Source organism: Macaca mulatta, chromosome 11, assembly GCF_049350105.2.
Source record: "Macaca mulatta isolate MMU2019108-1 chromosome 11, T2T-MMU8v2.0, whole genome shotgun sequence".
NCBI lineage: Eukaryota > Metazoa > Chordata > Mammalia > Primates > Cercopithecidae > Macaca > Macaca mulatta.
Genome location: NC_133416.1, coordinates 9,387,853 through 9,406,401, shown reverse-complemented (window position 1 = coordinate 9,406,401; position 18,549 = coordinate 9,387,853). Strand labels below are relative to the sequence as shown.

The window sequence follows — 18,549 nt, the reverse complement described above, 5'->3', positions numbered from 1 at the left end:
CTGCCGCTGATCCAAGAGGAGGCAGAGCTCAGGCGGACATGCTCACTTTGCCCACCACTCACCTCCTGCTATAACCCCGGTTCCTAACAGACCATGGACCAGTACCAGTCTGCAGTCCAGGACTAAGCCCTACTGGCCAGCACACACACCAGCCCAGGTGGAGACATCACTCGTGACCCTGCTGGGCAGGAAGGAAGCCTGAGGGCAGCTTCCTGACCAGGATGCCACACACCCAACCCAAATACAGAGGTTCTCCATAAAAACCCACTGTACACTCAACAGAAAACAGAGCCACACCTGGGCAACATAACAAGACCCCATCCCTACAACAAAGAAAAGAAAATTAGCCAGGCACGCTGGTGCGCGCCTGAGGTCCCAGCTGCTCGGGCGACTGAGGTGGGAGGATCGCCTGAGCCAGGGAGGTCCAGGCTGCAGTGAGCCGGGATTACGCCACTGCATGCCAGCCTGGGTGACAGAGCAAGAGCCTGTCTCAGAAAATACAAATAAACTAAAAACCAACAGAAACTGGGTGCATTTAGGGTGGAAGAAACCCCGCAGGAGACTAAAGAATGGCATGATAGGGTTTCTATCAGGAAGAACAGCGTGTCTCCAAACCAAGTGTTCATGCCCTTATGAGACCCTGTGCTTGGGTAGCACCAGTGAGGCCACATGGCTGGTCTCTTCCTGCTTTAAATAAAGTGGAACCAGACACTGTAATGACACAAAGGGACTATGACAAAACCTGGAAGTTCTAACTGGAGAAAACAATTACATGTGTGAGTTCCTATGACATAGTCTCATAACAATGGAAAGAAGGTATCATTTTCAAATAAGACAATTTTTGGTGTCTATTCAAGTGTTACCTCTTGGGAAAATAGGGAAGACTAATTTTCTCCACAGACAGAACACACAGACCACTTTGCCACACATAATACAAGGGGATTTATGGCAGTTGCCGCTTATTTTCACATGTATCAACTTTTGGGCATCTTCTAGGTTTGCAAAAGCCAGTGACTACTTTTATTCCCCACAAAACACACAAATGCATGAGAATATCTCCTCCAATGGAGCATCTACACTAATAGGAAGAGGAATGTTGTACTCCAAGTGTATCTGCAAACACGGTTTCTTCTGAAAATCCAAGCACATGCAAAGCAAACACAGGATATCACTAAAGCGCACAGGAGAGGAGCACCTCTTAGTAGAAAGAATGTATAGGACAGCTGGTTGGGAACATTACTTTAAAAAGTTTGTATGGAATGAGTTATCCCAGGGAGCCTGTTTGGTACCTGCATTAAAAGGCAATTCATTATTCTACAGCGAACCTTTACAGAAGGTCCACAGTAAGATCCCTGGAAATGGCATTCCTCTAGCGAATTTTCAATGCGCAGATTTCATTATCGATACAGCTTTGTAAGCAGTCAGGAGAGGGGTGGCTCAGAGGCCGAAAGCACACAGGTCAGGGCCCTCCTGTGTCCGACACAGACTCGCCTGGGCCTTGCTTTCTGCACCGCCCAGGACTGCTCTTGAGATTGTGCCGAAATGGATCTGTGCACGCCAAACAGCTCTTAGCAGGCGCTCAAGAGCCGGAAGCAGTTCCACCAACTTCATCCCCCTTCTAACCAAATAGAGAACACCTGATACAGAAACAGGAGAAACAGATATTAAATGAGTTGGCAAAGCCAAAATCCACCCGATCTACCACTCCAAAACAAACGTACACCACTGCCCAGTATTGATGTGAGCCAAAAACATGGAAGTCCTGAGGGCCCACACTGACCACAGCCAGACACCACTTCTGCAAGAACCAAGCACACGCCAAGAGATCACCCGTGATGACCTAGGAGAGCAGCTTTGAGCAGAGGCAAACGTGAAGGAGAGGCACAGGGGCGAGGGTGCTGGGTGTGCCCGTCTTTGTGACCTCACTGAGATTGCTGACCTCTGGCCCTTGGTGTCCATCCTATGAAGGAGGTAGCCCCCCAATCCCTGCCTCCCTTCATCACTGACTGAGGCTGCCCTGAAGTCTCCCCAGGGCTGAGACTGCTTCTAAATCCAGTTAACTGCACACCCACATATAAAACAAAAAACGAAATATCAAGTATGCAGACAGGAAAAGAAAAATATGTGCATCTTCCCCTATTCAACAGGCATTTAAAAAGTAACAGGAAAATTGTGATAGTCTTTGAACCACCACCAGCTATCACATCCTGTTGAAATGTTTTAGCTAATCAGGAACATCTTTACCAGGCACCTGTGTTTTTAGGAAATCAGCTGACAGATTCCAAATCACCTCGCAGCCTGTGACCTGACCCCCACTCATGAGCATCACCTCTCCAGCGGAACAGGCCCTGGACACCATTCAAATGGTGAGGAACAGGAACAAGGGTAGCTTTCCCTCAACACCACAAAACAAGCTCGACCCCGAGGAGCCAGGAGAACAGCAACGTTTGTTTAGACACTTTCCCACTGACCTTGTCAGAGCGAACATTCCCATCCCAGGGCGCCCAGTGTTTTACTCTCCCTGGCATACCAGCAGCCGTCAACCCTCACAAACTCAAAACAGAGGCCAAGCTGACAGGAGGCCTCTCTCCATTCCCTACTGAATTCGCTCAGGACACGGATGTTCCCAAACACACACGGCCCTGAGTATTCCACACCTGGAGAACATTCAAACAGATGCTGCAAAGACGTTCCCCTAAAGAGAAACTCAGTTTCTAACTTCCCTTAGGGAAAAATATGAGGCCCAGAACTTTCCAGAAAATCAAGTCTGGAAGGAAACCACTCACCTCTGGCACTTCCTAAACCTGCCTCCCCCACAGGTGCTCAGGGATGTCCCCGCGCCAGCCCCGTCCACCCAGGACGGCAGCAGGGCTCAGGCAGCCAGCACCTGGGCAGCTGGCGAAGCAACCCCAGGGTGAAAACGTCGTCCAGGCACTGCTTCTTGGAGCCCCTCAGCAAGAAAAACAGATGCAGGACAGAATTGAGGGCTGACTCGAGTCTGGGGAGCCACAGACCCGCACAGCTCAATCATCAGACACGCTCTGCTGTGCACAGAGCCCAGGGAGAGGCCAGCACAGAGACCCTCATGCCAGCTCCACGGGCCGGCATCCTCCAGGGCTGCAAGTTTGTGATCACAGCTTCAGAATCTGGTTCCAGAATCTTCCAGAATCAAAGACACACCAAACTGTAAAGCTGCCAGGACAGCAGGGCCCAGGAGCAGGCTCAGGGGAGGACCAGGTAGAAACCCCACACACAGCACACACATGTGCATGCTTACTCCACACACGCCACCCCTTCACCCAATACTATACACACAGGCACATGTATGCACTCCATACACACCCTCAAATACACTCACCAAATGTGATGCGTGTACACGCTCCACACACACCCTCAAATACATACGACACACATGAACATGCTGACTCCACCCACACCTGCTAAATACACTCCCCACACACGCACAAACGTGACACACTTGCACACTCATTCCAGACATCACACCCCTCACCAAGTACACAGGTGCACACACCCCCCAGTCCAGAACCTGCAGACTCCACAAGCTTTGGTTTCTCCTACTGTTTCATCACATGAGATCGACACACAGGTGTCATTTACTGACATCTAACACCCAGGGAGGCCCTTAGAACTGCAGTCACAAGTCGGCTTCATTCAGGCATTCATCACCAGTCTCCTGAAGCCACCTCCTGTCCCCAAGGGGAGCGGGGGCTGAGACCGGAGACGTCACTGGGCTTACAGATCCCCAGGCTGGAAACCCAGCGAAATCAGGAGGGCTCGGCCACGGCCCTGGAGGGAGACGGGTACTGGCCCAGGTATGCGGAACATGAGTCCTCATTTCCATACAGTGCCACCTACGACAGCGTCAAGTGAAAGCCAGTGGTTTGGCATTCCTGGGACAGACAGTCCTGGAATTACAAGGGAAGCTTTTTACTCCCCTTCCCTCTGAACACATGAGGTCCATTGTTCCCTCACATCTAACCCTGGGAATCGGAATCAGTGACTCCTTGTCCACCTGACCACCGAAGAGGATCCGCACACCTGCTGCTACAGCAGCACTGCACCTGGTCCGCACGGGAGCAAAGCAAATCCCACCTTTTTACTAAAACTGGATTATCCCGACACTGGCAGCCTGCAGTGTATATATCGTCAAGCCCTCACAACTGCGCCACCTGCAAGAGGAACACAAGCCCTTAGTCCCAGGTTCTCAGGACGGCCTGTGAGGTGGATGCTGGCACCTTCTCATCTCCCAGTGGAGAGGAGAGGAGAGAAGGCCAGGGTCAGGGCTGGCGTATCAGGAGGGTCAGGGTTCAAAACCCCATCTGCCTCACGAAGAAGCCCTTACTGTTCAAGTGACTTCTATCATCAGCCTTAAAAATGTACCACAGTTACCAGCAATTCTGAGTGCTGTTCCCTGGGACATCATAAGCAAACATTTTGTTAGAAAGGTTTTGCCAAATCTGCTTTCAAAATCCTATGTTATGAAATGACTAATGAAAATTTGAGCTATGAAATAAAGCACATATTTAAATGAATCCCAAAATGACTATCACGAAGGAAGTTTTAACTTGATGTGAAAAATATCCTCTAAATGACATCAGCCAGAATTATCTTCTATCATTACTGATCCCATATGCTTAATGAATTATACAACATCATCTCAGATATGAACTTAAAACCATTAGCTGAATGCACGTTTTAGCACAACCAAAGTTCTGCTCTAATAAGCAGCACAGGCGCTCTACAGAGGATTTTAATTGGGACTACAATGTGCACGATCATGGTAAGAGGTTTCATGATGGCTGTTCTCCAAGGTGCAACACAGAGAACCACCACTAACCTCGAAGACACCTGCTGATTTGTAACGAGATGACGAGAGACCATGTGGACAGAATACTCTAAATACTTGAAAAGGAGAAACAATGCAAGGAAAGAATCTTATCAGTTACTCTTGACATTCTTAGAAAAAACCGATTTCTCTTTTGGGATGATTAAAAAAGAAAATGATATTTCTGGATTTTTTTTTTTTCTTTCTGAGACAGGGTCTTGGCTGTGTCGCCAAGACTGGAGTACAGTGGAGCAATCGCAGCTCACTGTAGCCTTAAGTGATCTTCCCACCTCAGCCTCCAGAGTAGCAGGGACCACAGGCATGCACCACCGCACTCAGCTAATTTTTCTGTTATAGAGATTGTTATAGAGATGGGGTCTTGCTATGTTGTCCAGGCTGGTCTTGAACTCCTTGGCCTCAAGTGATCCTCCTGCCTTGACATCCCAAAGAGCTGCCATTACAAGCATAAGTCAGCATGCCCAATCTTTTTCTTAATTCTATAACAATTGTGCCACATTCAGAGAAAGTATAACTATTATAATAAGAAACTTGGTGAAGCAATATGCTGATACAAAAACAAAATGGTAACAATTCTTCATTTTTAAATTTGAGTTTGAATATTTGTTCCATTCATTCTACACCACGTTAAATAAAAAAATGAAATTGTTTATACAAAGCAAAAGTGATAGCTCAAATCAGGTTTTACAAAGAAGTCCAATAGATTATGATTCCAAGTGTATGTTTATTTCTAGATTTTAGAAAGTAAGTCATAGCCAGCTTCTACAGTTTTGTTGCCATAGGCTCAAGATTAAATCAAAATGTGCGAACGTGCCTCAGGGTGCGGCAGGGAACCCCATGCTCACCAAGCACGCATATGCAGAAATATTTTGCCCAAATCTATTTTGCAACATATAATTAAAGAGGTCCCAGATATACTTCTCTCTCTCCCCACAAAGTATGTGAGGTCAAGTTTATCCTAGTATTCGGTAAAAAGGCTCAAGTGAAAAAGGTAACAGCAATGCTCAGGCGACTCACGCAGGCCCCAGCAGACGCTCTAGCAGAAGGGATGCGGCACAGGCAGGGCTGTGAGTGCACCCTCGCTAACCTGGCTAACCTCATGGTGCAAAAGCACCCGAGGCTCTACAGATTCTATTCCCAGAGTTAGTGGAAAACTCCATCCTAGCACCGGGATGCTCTGTGTTCCTAGATCTACCTGCTTTAAGATATGCGTGAACTGTTCTTACTCTACACACGAGACTCACTAGGAGACACTTTCAGATTTAGCCTAAGCGTACGATGTTTTATCGGAAAATAGACATTCCAGCAAATGCATTTCTATAAGATTTTCTACCTCTTTTCACTGTGGGGGAATAAAAGGTAACTTGCCTCCAAGGGTTGGAGACAAAGCTGTTACTGCACACAAGAGCGCTGTGCACCCCGGGAACTGCTGCGCCACGAGGAATCCGTGCACCCTGGATGCAGGAGTAGCACACGAGGCTAGCACAGGCTGATGCCGGCCCTCTCCAGAAGCAGGCCTATCATCCTTCCTCCTCTCTCAGCCCCCAGCTCCCCTCCAGGCCTCAGTGGCTGCTGACAGGGCAGAGGCCACAACTAAAGGAGGCTCTCAGCTCCAACAGGGACAGGAGCTCCAGACGCTGGGGACTCCGCTGCTGCCCTCCGTGCCCACCCCCTTCTGGTCCACCCTTCTCAGGAGTCAGGCATGGCCACTTTGAGCCTCTTCCCTTCTGTGGCTCCTACAAAACCAGTCCAGGGAGCCCAGGCTGCCACGCACGCCAGGGATGCCCGGCACAGGCCACATGTCCTCATCCAAGCTCCTGGAACAAGAAGGGTCTTGCAATATTTCACTTTCTGGTTGAGCATCCCCAGCCTGAAATCCAAAGTGCTCCGAAGAGCATTTCCTTCGAGTGTCATGAGGGAGCTCGGAATGTTTGTTTCAGAGCATTTTGGAGTAGGGACGCTCAGCCTTAATTTGAACCTCTTCAAGGAAGCCACACACTGAAGCCCCCGATGTCCACCCCACACAATCCCAGCTCACAATCTGAAGTCCTCAGCAACAACAGATTTTCCTTCTTCAAAAATAACCACAAGTCACATAAACTCACACGCAACCACAGAAGGGATTATGGACACCTGCACAGACTGGATGAAATTGAACTGTCACATTTTTACCTGGGTAATTTAAAGTCATTCCTCAAAACATACCTGTTTTACTGAGTTGCATTTTAAGGTGAACACACACAAATCATTTCAGGGAAACAAATGTCACTTTGGGCTGTGTGTGGTCTCTTGACTCCTGTGAATAACTCAGCGTTCACCCTCACTTCTGGATAAGGGAGAAGATGCCAAGAAATCTGTTAAAACAAAGACATGAAAACAAGATTAAGAAGGGTTTGAAAGGTTCCTCCTGACTCCCTGGAGGGGAGAGGAGGCCGCCTGGAAGGCTCACAGGGGACAGGAGCACAGCCTCCTCAGTGCTTTCTACACTCAGCAGCGTCAGAAATTCCCGTAGAAGCAGAACATGTGAGAACCGAGACTGGAACACCCCAAAGAAAGGGGATGAGGGATCAAAAAAAAAAAGCATTCGTTCCTTAACAAGTAACACGGGCAAGAAGCCGCTTCAAAGAACGTGTGAAAAGTCACTCACAGGCATTTCAAAAAATAAGGGTAGCATGAGATTGCTTGATCAGCTCAAACAGGCTGCCGTCCCTCAGGCCATGAAGTCCCTGAGATGAGCCTCTCAGTGAACAGAAGTCACTCGCATCTCTCTGCCAGAGAAAGTCCTACAAGCCGACATGTGACCTCATGAAACCTGGGCTTCAGCCCATCGACAACAGTGAGTCTGACATGGTACATCCCTCCAGATGGTTAAAGACCCCAGGGGCTCAGACAACCTCAAAGGACTGTGTCTGACCAGCCCCTTTCCAAGTTCTGGACGATTTTTCTTAATGTACTATAAGCAGCATGTTCCAGTAGAGACGTCATTAACTGGCTCTGGGTCCTCTTAATTTTGAAACTAGAAACATGCTTGGCCAAGCACGGTGGCTCATGCCTGTGATCTCAGTATTTTGGGAGGCTGAGGAAGCTGGACTGCTTAAGTCCAGGAGTTCGAGTCCAGCCTGGGCAACATTGCAAAGCTCCATCTCTACAAAAAATATAAGCCAGGCATGGGGACATGTGCCTGTGGGTCCTGGCTACTCAGGAGGCTGAGGAAGGAGGATCGCTTGAGCCTTGGAGGTCGAGGCTGCAGTAAGCTGTGCTCACACCACTGCCTGGGCAACAAAAGTGAGAACTTGTCTCGAAAAAACCAAAGAGAAAAAGAATTATATACCTGGCTAGGCCAAAATAAGAGGCCTGGTGGGACCACCTGAAACACAGCTGCAAATTCTGGCAGAGCCTCCCTTGGCTTGATTTGTGGTGGGCGTGGGACCGCTCTGAAGGATAGGACCCCAGGCACCTTCCGAGACTAGACCTTACAGTACAACTTGCCCTTGCTGGAAGGAACACTGGCCTTGGAGCCTGGGACACCCTGGGGCAGTGCCACCATCTCGAGGCCGCCATGGCACAAGGAGGCCCTAGCATCATGGAGCCTGAGATGTCCATCAGAGCAGGGCCCCTGACCTGAGGCCGCCATGCCAGGGGAGCCTGGACATCATGAAGCCTGGGACATCCGGGGGCAGTGCCACCAACCCGAGGCCACTGTGACACACGGGGGCCCTGGTGCCCCTGAGAGGCTGCACAGCAGGTCCAAGCCCAGGCCAGGAGTGAAGAGGCTCCACATCCTTTCCATCCCTCCAGCTGAGGCCACAGACGTCTCGGAGCAGAAGTGCATCACCCTCAATGTCCATGGGTAAGTTTTTGGCAACAGAATCTGGAAGCATAAAAGATGGCTCTGGGTTGGTTGGTTGCTGGCTCGGACCAGGGCTCAGGCTTCTGCTTATGACCTGTCCTCTTTCCACACAAAACCTGGCTCACACCAAGCAACGTCTAAGTCCTGGAAGACCTGCTACACACAAACGCAGTTACAAAGCGGAGAAACAGGGATGCCTGGAGGGGGCCGGGCCGGGCCGGCCTGTGCTCCAGTGGCACCGGGGTTTCTCGGGAAGACCCTGGGCATTACAGGGTCCAGGGCACGGGCTTCCTGGGATCCAGGACATGGAACAAGCACCCATTCCCCGGTCCTGTTGAATATGAATCGGCCAAGGGCCGATTCCCTCGGAGGACTGAGCACCGCTCCACAACCCATACCAAGGTAATAACAAGCCCAGTACGAGCAGAAGGCTGGTGATGAAGACACGAGGACCAGATGAGCACGAGGCATCCTGACAGATCAGCCCTGGCACTGAACAAGGGGCGGACAGCCCCCGCCTGTTCCTGACGCATCAGCCCTGGCACTGAGCGAGGGGTGGCAACACGACCTGTGCCCCTGCAGATGCAGAGGGATGTGAGGGGGGCGCAGACCCAGCTTGGAGGCTAATCAACCACCTCCGCTTGCACTTCTGTTCCTCATGGCGGGGAGGCCAGGCACAGGCAGCATTAGCGCTCACCTTGCCCCGGGGCTGCATTTTTTTTCTGCTTATGAGTCGTGTTCACTTTACGTGGACAGACATAGCCATAATAACGGTTCCCTGAGTATTTTGCTGCCTAAAGGGCTTTCAGAATTCACTTCCATCCTTAGGAAAGGCGGCCAACACCAGGTTGTCTCCCTTAAGATGCCATGTCTCATATGGGGGAAAAAAAATCAAGAGAAATCAAATAAAGGCCATAAAATACATCAGTTTCAACATTAAAATTTAATAGTATGCTTTAAATTGAAGATGAGTTAAGTCACATTTCCAAACCTCTGAAAGAAAAGTTACTGGGAGGGAGTGGTTTGCAACACACAGTTACGGGGAGGGAGTGGTAGAGGGGCCCAGGCTGGACCAGGTCTCAAACGTCAGTGCAAGGAGAAAGTCTGAACAAACGCTCTCCTGCCCTGCAGCTGTCCTCTTCCAACACACACCAGTTATCTGTCAGTTTAGAACAAGGCCTGGGGAGGCAGGAGGCGGGCCTGGGAGGATCACCTAACAAAACCAAGCTCCTCACGCGCACCACGCTGAGCTGAGCAGCACACACAAACACCACTAATTCTCCCCAGAGAGAAGACGGAAGGCAGCACACTGCCACACCAGGCGAGAAGACCGAGGGGAGCCAGAGGCACGTTTAATCTTGCTTGCATGGCGGAGGGAGGGGAATAACGCCGCTCTCACTCAAGTGTTGCACAATTCTTTCTAGCACTGAGCAGCAGAAAACAAAAATTATAGATGCTTCCTCAGAGAAATGTTTCCCAAGAACTACACATAAATTACGTTCAAGAAATAGCATTTGAATGCCTCAAAGCGCTTTTATTTTTAATAATCCCCAAGTAATTCTATAAAACCAGGAATCACAGTCTCACCCAGCTCCAGGATCACGGCCCAGGTGACGTGGGCGCACACATCCTGAAGATCCAATGTTCAACTAAAGTGGGGGGAGTGAAAATGATCCTGGGTATAATTTACACTGACACAGGAGGGTGGCTGAGCCCGAAACCCCTAAACCAGGAAGACTGGCATCCTGCAGAGGCTTCACCTCTGTCCTTTCCCAGCCTCTGGGAACCACCACTCTCCTCTCTACTGCCACAAACGCCGCTCCAAGGTACAACCAGGAAGATCATTCAAAACTGAGGAACGTGGCAGAACAGCGCTGTCAGGAGACTTGAATCACCAACAACGCTGGTTACATGACCCAAAGATGATTAAAACCCCAGGCCCTTCAAGATTGAATGTTATCTATACTTAAATGCAGTTAATCACCACATTGGGGGGTTATTCCTTTGTTTTGCTGCAAATATATCCAACGGCTGTAAAAGGAAAAGGCAATTTGTTAAAGAAGCTTCTTGGAGTGTCTCAACGGGCCTCAGAGGCAGGATAAAAGGCAGGAATTCCTGGCAGAAATGCTCAGCCCAGGGCAGGCGGAGTTCTTGAGCACCAACCAAGGCAAAACAAGGTCGAAGACCACACCACACTCTCTTCAATCACGTCCTTCATTCCACGTGTCCTTCTATTTCTCGAGACTTCTCTGGGAGAGAGAATTAAATTGTGCTGAGCCTCTGAAAGAAAATGGAAACACACACCCGCAAAGTCCCTGCAGATGCTGAGAATGGGTGCAGCCGTCACAGCCCGAATGTCCTTTCAGGACCATGTGACCTGGCTGCGATCCAAGTATCCAAAGTGCAGGAATGTACGTTGGACCCGTGAAGCCAGGATTACAGCCACTGAAGGGCAGTTTTCCATCCCACCGCAACCGGCCTTGTTAGGGGCTTCCTCGGGGACCATTGACCTCACGCCACCACCTCTCAACTACTTCAACTAACTTACATCATGCCAGAGGCCTCTCCAGGCCGACCAGCCCTGCCAAGTCCTGCTTCACGGCAAACCCTCCAGGCAAACGTCCTCGGCCTCCTCCAGGAGGCTGTGCTCGGAAGGTGCCCTCACATTTACTTCTGTGGCTCTGAGACATTTAACTAGAGCCCAACACACCTCTTCCTGTTCACAGTATTGAGTTAACAGATTTTTATGGTGAACTTTCACTGGGAAGAACACTATTTCAGGAGCCCCAATGACCACAGTGAAAATGCTTTTTACCTCCCCTTACGTGACATTCGCAAGGCCAGGTCCAAGGAATGTTCTGGATCTCAGAGAATGGCATATCCACTCGTAGTAAGTCTTGGTTTTGTTTCACAAGCTATCAAACGCTGCCCCGAAGCAGGAAAAACCCCACAACGTGGCAGGGAGGGGCAACCAGCGTGAGTACGAAGGCCAGACCACGCGAGTCTGCTGACAGCGCGGCAAGGGGTAAACAATGCAGGGTCTAAGGTCAGACCACCCAGGTCCCGCTGACAGTGTGGCTTCAGGAGTTTCTTAAACCCTTTGCTCTCCAAGTTTCATGTCAGAAAAATGCGGTGATAACTGTGGCCACCTCGTGGGATGACGGGAACACACACAGTAACAGTGTCAGCAGGTGACTTGCTGGGCACGTGGTGAGGCCACACTGCTGTAGGTTGCCCCACATGAAATCCAATTCGCTTTAAAAAAAAAAAAATACCCCAAACCTACAATCCTATAAAGGTCATTAATCCTAGCTATCCCTCAAGGCATTGAACGAACAATAATGAGCCATCCATCCCCCTGCTGCTGACCTGCCTCAGCCCCACCCTTCGGAAACTGAAATCCCACAGCAGCCACTGCCTCAGCCCCACCCTCCAGAAACCCCGCATCCACACCAGCCACACAGGATGAGGGCAGGAAAGGAGCAGGACTGTGTCTTGGGAACTTAAACTCTGGAAGCTGAGTTAAATCAGTACCGCTCAAATCTTGTCACCAACGATCTTGTTAAATTGGAAGATTCTGTCTGGGGATCTCAAGGGAACCTGAGGCTCTGCACTGAGTGAGGTGAGCACTCGTGCTGGAATGAGACGTCAGGGAAAGCAGCCGAATCTGGGGTCGCAGTTGCCCAAGGCTTGGGTCCCACTGGAAAAGTGGCACCAGGGCCCTCGGGACAGTGGCGGAGGTCCCAGGAGGAAGTCCAGGCGCAGAGACTCGTGGACCCAAAGCTTGCTCCAGGGCCAGGAGGGGCTGCTCCGCTGACAGCCACGAGGCAGGCAGCCTTCGAGCTCCTCCAGCTGCCATCCTGCAGGCAGGGAGGACAGTGCCCAGACCACCCCAGGGCTCCCCCAGCCTGCCAGGCTGGTACTCTTACTCCAGCCACTGACAAGAGTCCCCATGTTCCAAGCTAGGTTGAAACAGTGCCCCAGGCCTCAGGGCACACGCACCCCTGCAGGGCCACTCCTACCCAACACCTGGGGATGGTTATTCCCACACATCCCCAACTCACAGCAAAACTTAAAAATGAAAGTCGGAACATATAGCCAGGAAACCAATGCTCAAGAAGCAACTCCAGGGTGACTCTTCCTAGAGCTATTGCTACTGAACATCTTTAAAAACATTTCCAGGGTGACTTCCTAGAGCTATTGCTGCTGAAAATCTTTCAAATTCTTCATTTCAAAATTAGCTTTTATTACACTGTCTCCCTATTCTACCCAGACTCTAGAAAAGAAAACCATTACAAATTCCAATTCTATCTTACAGCAAGTTAGAGACACACACGTTTCCTCAAAGGATTCTACGTGTTTCCACGTCTTTAGTGGCTGTCTCTTTGTGAAAAAAGTAATGCTGTCTGGAAGCAAAAACCACATTAGAAATGCTTTAAATAAGATTCTTCCTCTTGTCAGGAGAGCAAAGCCACCGCCCTAAGCAGAGGTGAGGGCTCAACAGCTCCCAGGCAAAACCTTAACACACAATGGGGAAGGCAATTCATTTCAAGAGAGTTACCAAGGGCCACAACGTGAGACCAGCATAGCCATGAAAACTGCAATCATTTCACAACAGAATGAAATTCATAAAGAACTGCTGAGAAGCATGTGATAAGTTACATAAATCACCGTTCCTTAAATTCTGACGGTTGACTAGAACAGAAGTAGCTTCACGGTACAGTTCAAACAGGAGAAAGGCAGGGAGGGGTGGTTTCCACACCACACAGGGCCTGCAGGAAAGGGACACTCTTCCCGTAAATGGGAGATCCTGGGAGTGATGTGATAAACCACGGTGACAGGCACGGAACTGTGCAAGCCAGAGTCGTGGCCTGGGCCCCACCACGGAGCTTGTGTCCGTGAACGACGAGGCTCGAATGTCAGGCCGGGGGCTACCGAGGCAGTTATCAGGGAACAAGAAAACGAGCGCACGGTGCGAGGCAAAGGTCGGAAACTGCGCAGCAACTTCGAGTCAAGTGGGACAAACTGACTCAAAATACAGGTTCTAAAAACACCACAGCGAGCTGTTCCTGGGCTCTGGAAGGGCTAAGTGACTATTGCCCACACTGAGCATCTGCTCCCAGAGACGACCCTGGTGACAAGTAAGGCCCAGCTCCTCCGAACCCGCGCCAAACCTCAGCAAGGAACTTTGCTGGTATCTTATGGCGTATCGACATGTTCCTTTAAAATCTGGTATTTCATCAACAATGCAGGCGCCAGCTTTGACTCATTTACATTTCAATTAAACAAGATAATTTACACCCTGACCATGCCAGCTAAGAGTTTCCTACAATCTTGAAACAGAGCCAGAAGCTACAGTCTGCTCCTACACAACACTACATCTCTACAAGTTCGATGGGTTTTTACTTTCCATGTCTTCACTTGCCTAGTGCTAGAAAGCAGATTAAAAACAGAAGAAACTCAGAAACACTATTGAATGAGACTCAAATATCTTGCAGTCATCATCCTGATGCGATGTTTATTCAAGAGAAATGTTCTCACCTGCAGAAAGCAGCACACATCAACACGCACCGGTAACTGTCACCAGCATTCCTGATCATCTTCCCTTCCACGGCCACCTGCAGACCCACGGAAAGCGGGGTGACACGGGCCGATTCTTGTAGCGAGCAGGCCAGGGTGCACTCAAAGTGCATCTCTTTCCAGAGGGCCGCCACAGAAAGTTACACATTTATTCCATGAATGGCGCTGCACCAAACATTTCTGTAAGATTCTCTAAGCAAGCTTTTCCTTCTGCCTAAAATGGCCCGACACAAACTGAAAAAGCTCTTGGAGCTGGCAAAGACTTCAGTATCTCCTTAACTATTGTCATGCGAGCCCGTGTGAAGAGACCACCAAACAGGCTTTGTGTGAGCAACACGGCTGTTTATTTCACCTGGGTGCAGGCGGGCTGAGTCTGAAAAGAGTCAGCGAAGGGAGGTAAGGGTGGGGCCGTTTTATAGGATTTGGATAAGTAAAGGAAAATTAGTCAAAGGGGGGGTTTTTCTCTGGCGGGCAGCAGTGGGGGTCACAAGGTGCTCAGTGGGGGAGCTTTTCGAGGCAGGGTGAGCCACGAAAAGGAATTTCACAAAATAATATCATTGCTTAAGGCAAGGACCAGCCATTTTCACTTCTTTTGTGGTGGAATGTCATCAGTTAAGTCCAGGCAGGGCATTTGCACTTCTTTTGTACTTCTTCAGTTACTTCAAGCCATCTGGGCATATACATGCAAGTCACAGGGGATGCGATGGCTTGGCTTGGGCTCAGAGGCCTGACAACGATAATCTTCACTTCTAAGGTGTGGGGTAAGATCATATAACCCCCAACTCGGCTCCCGATGCTGCGTGTGGCATCCAGCAACAGCACGTTCCATTCCTGGATTACATTTGAGTCAAGAGTCCACAGTGAGAACGATTTCTGGTGAATGAGACACCAGGCAGGAGGGCGATTCCGATGGGCAGCTCTTCACACACAGCCCAGGAGCTGGGGGGAGGGGGAGAGGAAGAGGCCGACGCGCGTCCACCATGCTCACGCCCCCTTCGATGCCCCCCACTCCTAGAGGCCCGGACTCAAGGGAAATCTGACCTGAAAATGGGCAAACCCTCACTTTGGCAGAGGGACAGGGACTCGGGGCCACACCTTGACCTCAGAGCAACACAAGTGCAGACACAGTACCCCAGGACACCCTCCCCACCCAAATTCAAGGAAGAAAACCATCGCCCCGCCCCTTGCGGAAACCCCGGCTGCTGGAGCAGATGCCTGCCGCCCGGTGTGTGCAGCCTCTCCCATCCCACGTTCCGGGCTCAGCACCTATGCCTCAGCCCTGGCACTGCTCACCACACTCACAGGTGTGCCAGGAGGGGCAGGTCCTAAGGTCTCCACTGCACCAAAACCTGCAAGGCGAAGGGGCCGCTCACTCCAACAGGAGTCCAGAAGCAGTGACTGCAACAGCGTCAGGGCGTGAGAATTCTCCCCTCAGTCTCCGAGTCTCCAGTCTGTTGCCCGCCAGAGTCTTCTGCCAACCGCGAGGCCCAAGCTGAGGGGCACATTTGGTTCTGACCATTTCACTTGTCAAGATCAATACTCCAAACATATCCAATTCATCCTGTCACTAAAAGTGAAATAATCCGCTATCTCCATCACAGATGGCGCAGTCAGGTTTCCATTACCGGGGTGTTTTTCTTTTTCTTTTTCTTTTTTTTTTTTTTTTTTTTTTGAGAGAGTTTGTTCTGTCGCCCCAGGGTGGAGTGCAGTGGCGCGATCTCGGCTCACTGCAACCTCTGCCTCCCGGGTACAAGTGATTCTCCTGCCTCAGCCTCCCAAGTAGCTGGGATTACAGGTCCCCGTCACCGTGCCCGGCTAATTTTCGTATTTTCAGTACAGACGGGGTTTCACCATGTTGGCCAGGCTGGTCTCCAACTCCTGATCTCAGGTGAGCCACCTGCCTCATCCTCTCAAAGTGCTGGAATTACAGGCGTAAGCAACCACGCCCTGCCATTACTGGTGTAATTTCTAAGTCACTCTCTCACACCCACTCCCATTTTTTTTTTAAAACCAGCTTTATGGCTATCTCTTTTCCAAGAGAACCAGTTACCCATTTGAAGTACAAATAAGACACCATATTTAAAAACCAAAAATGCCAATTTGCACAGACGTCTCCAAATACCCAGTCGATTTGAGCCTTGAGAGTATGATCAAGCTGTTGGCTGAACACAACTTTCCTATCCATCTGTCTGCCTGTGAGTTAGACAGAAGGACCAAGCCACAAGCTAGGGACATAAAGGCAGCAACCACTAAGGCAGCCGAGACTCCAAAAAAAAGCTCAAAGGACCAACATAAAGGGGATATTATTTTGAAGCTTGTCAAAGGAACAGTTGGGAAGATGTTCACATTTTTAGAATTTTCATAGTAATAGTTATAATTTACAAAGAATTTAAAATTGTGTAGTCATTATTTTGCTTTTTTCTAGATGTGCCCCTCAACAGGGTTGCTAGCTATAATTCTACATCACAGGATTCAGAACCGTACCCTTTTGGAGCAGATGCCTGTAATCGAGGAATTCCGCCTAGTCAGTTCACTTTAAGCGTGAGACGCCCTCCTCTCCTGCTCCTTCCTTTTCAGAACTTCCAGAGGATGAAACAGGGACCTACTCAGATGTCCCACGGTGCAGGCGGCCAAAGGGGAAGGCGGCGGCAGCCTGAATGAGGCGACCGGGAAATCACATTCCACAAACAGAAATTCTCCATGTGCTTTACATGCGCTGTCTCTGAAGAACTATGTCAGTCTAACAGTCACTGTAAAACTGTATTCAAGTGTCATTTCACATTTCAAGCAAAGAAAACAGTGGTGGGGCATGAGGGAAAAACATAGCCATGTGTTCCGGGGTATTAAATAAGCTTTTCTCTGTTATAAATGTATAATTATACATTCTCAGATTTCTGTATAATTGATATGCTTCCTAATTAGCAGACATAGTAACAAAAAGTGAATTCCAAGTGTAAGATCGGAGGACACGTTCACATGACTTCAGGTTCTGCTACTGGGTTTCAACTTAAGAAACTGGTTCTGTGTACTGGTAACAAGGCATGAGAGTCTGTGTGGCTGTAATCAGGGTTCGTGTTAGCTCCGTAGCAGAGGATATTACACTGTTACACTATCTTCTACAAAAAATCCTGAAAAAATGAAGGCTGAATAGACATACACTCCCAAAATAATCCAGATGTCCACCGATATCAAAAAGAGATGAATTACTGTTTCCATCATGGAATATTCCACAGCAGTGAAAACCAACTATAGCCACAGGTGCCAACTAGGATAAAGAAAATCTTTTAAACACGCTTAAAGTGAACTGACTAGGCGGAATTCCTCGATTACAGGCATCTGCTCCAAAAGGGTACTGTTCTGAATCCTGTGATGTAGAATTATAGCTAGCAACCCTGTTGAGGGGTACATCTAGCAAAAAGCAGAATGATGACTACACAATTTTAAATACTTTGTAAATTATAACTATTACTATGAAAATTCTAAAAATGTGAACATCTTCCCAACTGTTCCCTTGACAAGCTTCAAAATAAATACCTGGCATTGCTCCCCACACCCACAGGTGTGCCAAAATAAATGAAAATATAGCCCAAGATAGTAGAATCGAAACCTGAAGATGTACGAGCTGTCCCTGCCTCGCTATCTATACATCGTGTAGAAATTTAAGAGCAGGTAGTGACACTGCAATGCAAGGCTCAAACCAGCTGGGTATTTGGAAACTTCTGTGCAAATTGACATTTTTGGTTTTTAAACAGGTGTTATTTGTACTTCAAACAGGTAACTGTTTAGTTTTCTTGGAAAAAATACAGCCATAAACCTGGTTTAAAAACAAAAAAATACAGGAGTGGGTATGAGAGAGAGCTGCTTAGAAATTCTACCAGTAGCATCAGGGAGCAGTGGCTGATGCCTGTAAAATCCACAGGGCCTTTGAGGGCACTGGTGTCCTCTGCTGCCTTCCTGCTGGACTGACCCCAAGACATTCACTGGGTTTCCACCCCTGTCTCATTCCACATCCCCCCAAGGGTGGTCTTCATCCTCGTCTGGGGCTCAGCTCTGCCCCAATTTCCTAAATCTCTGCCTTCAGAGCCTGAAAACACCCATGCCCAGGGTAACCTTAAGTCCAAGTTTACCCCAGAGAGTCCCGATTTTATCTGTTAACCCAGCATCGCCTTAGTGATAATTTATCCTGTAAATTCCAACTGCCTTCACACCTCACCCCTGCTGTCTCACAGCAGACCCCACTCAGATGCACCTGCCC

At 49.2% G+C, this 18,549-nt stretch overlaps 1 long non-coding RNA gene across 1 annotated transcript in view; it reads right to left on the bottom strand.

Annotated features, from left to right (window-relative positions):
• Positions 1-18,549, bottom strand: part of LOC144332775 (uncharacterized) — a 70,904-nt gene that overhangs the window by 39,050 nt on the left and 13,305 nt on the right. The window contains exon 2 of the long non-coding RNA XR_013400878.1: positions 7,070-7,218. This is a non-coding gene — a long non-coding RNA (uncharacterized LOC144332775). The remainder of the gene's footprint in view (positions 1-7,069; positions 7,219-18,549) is intronic.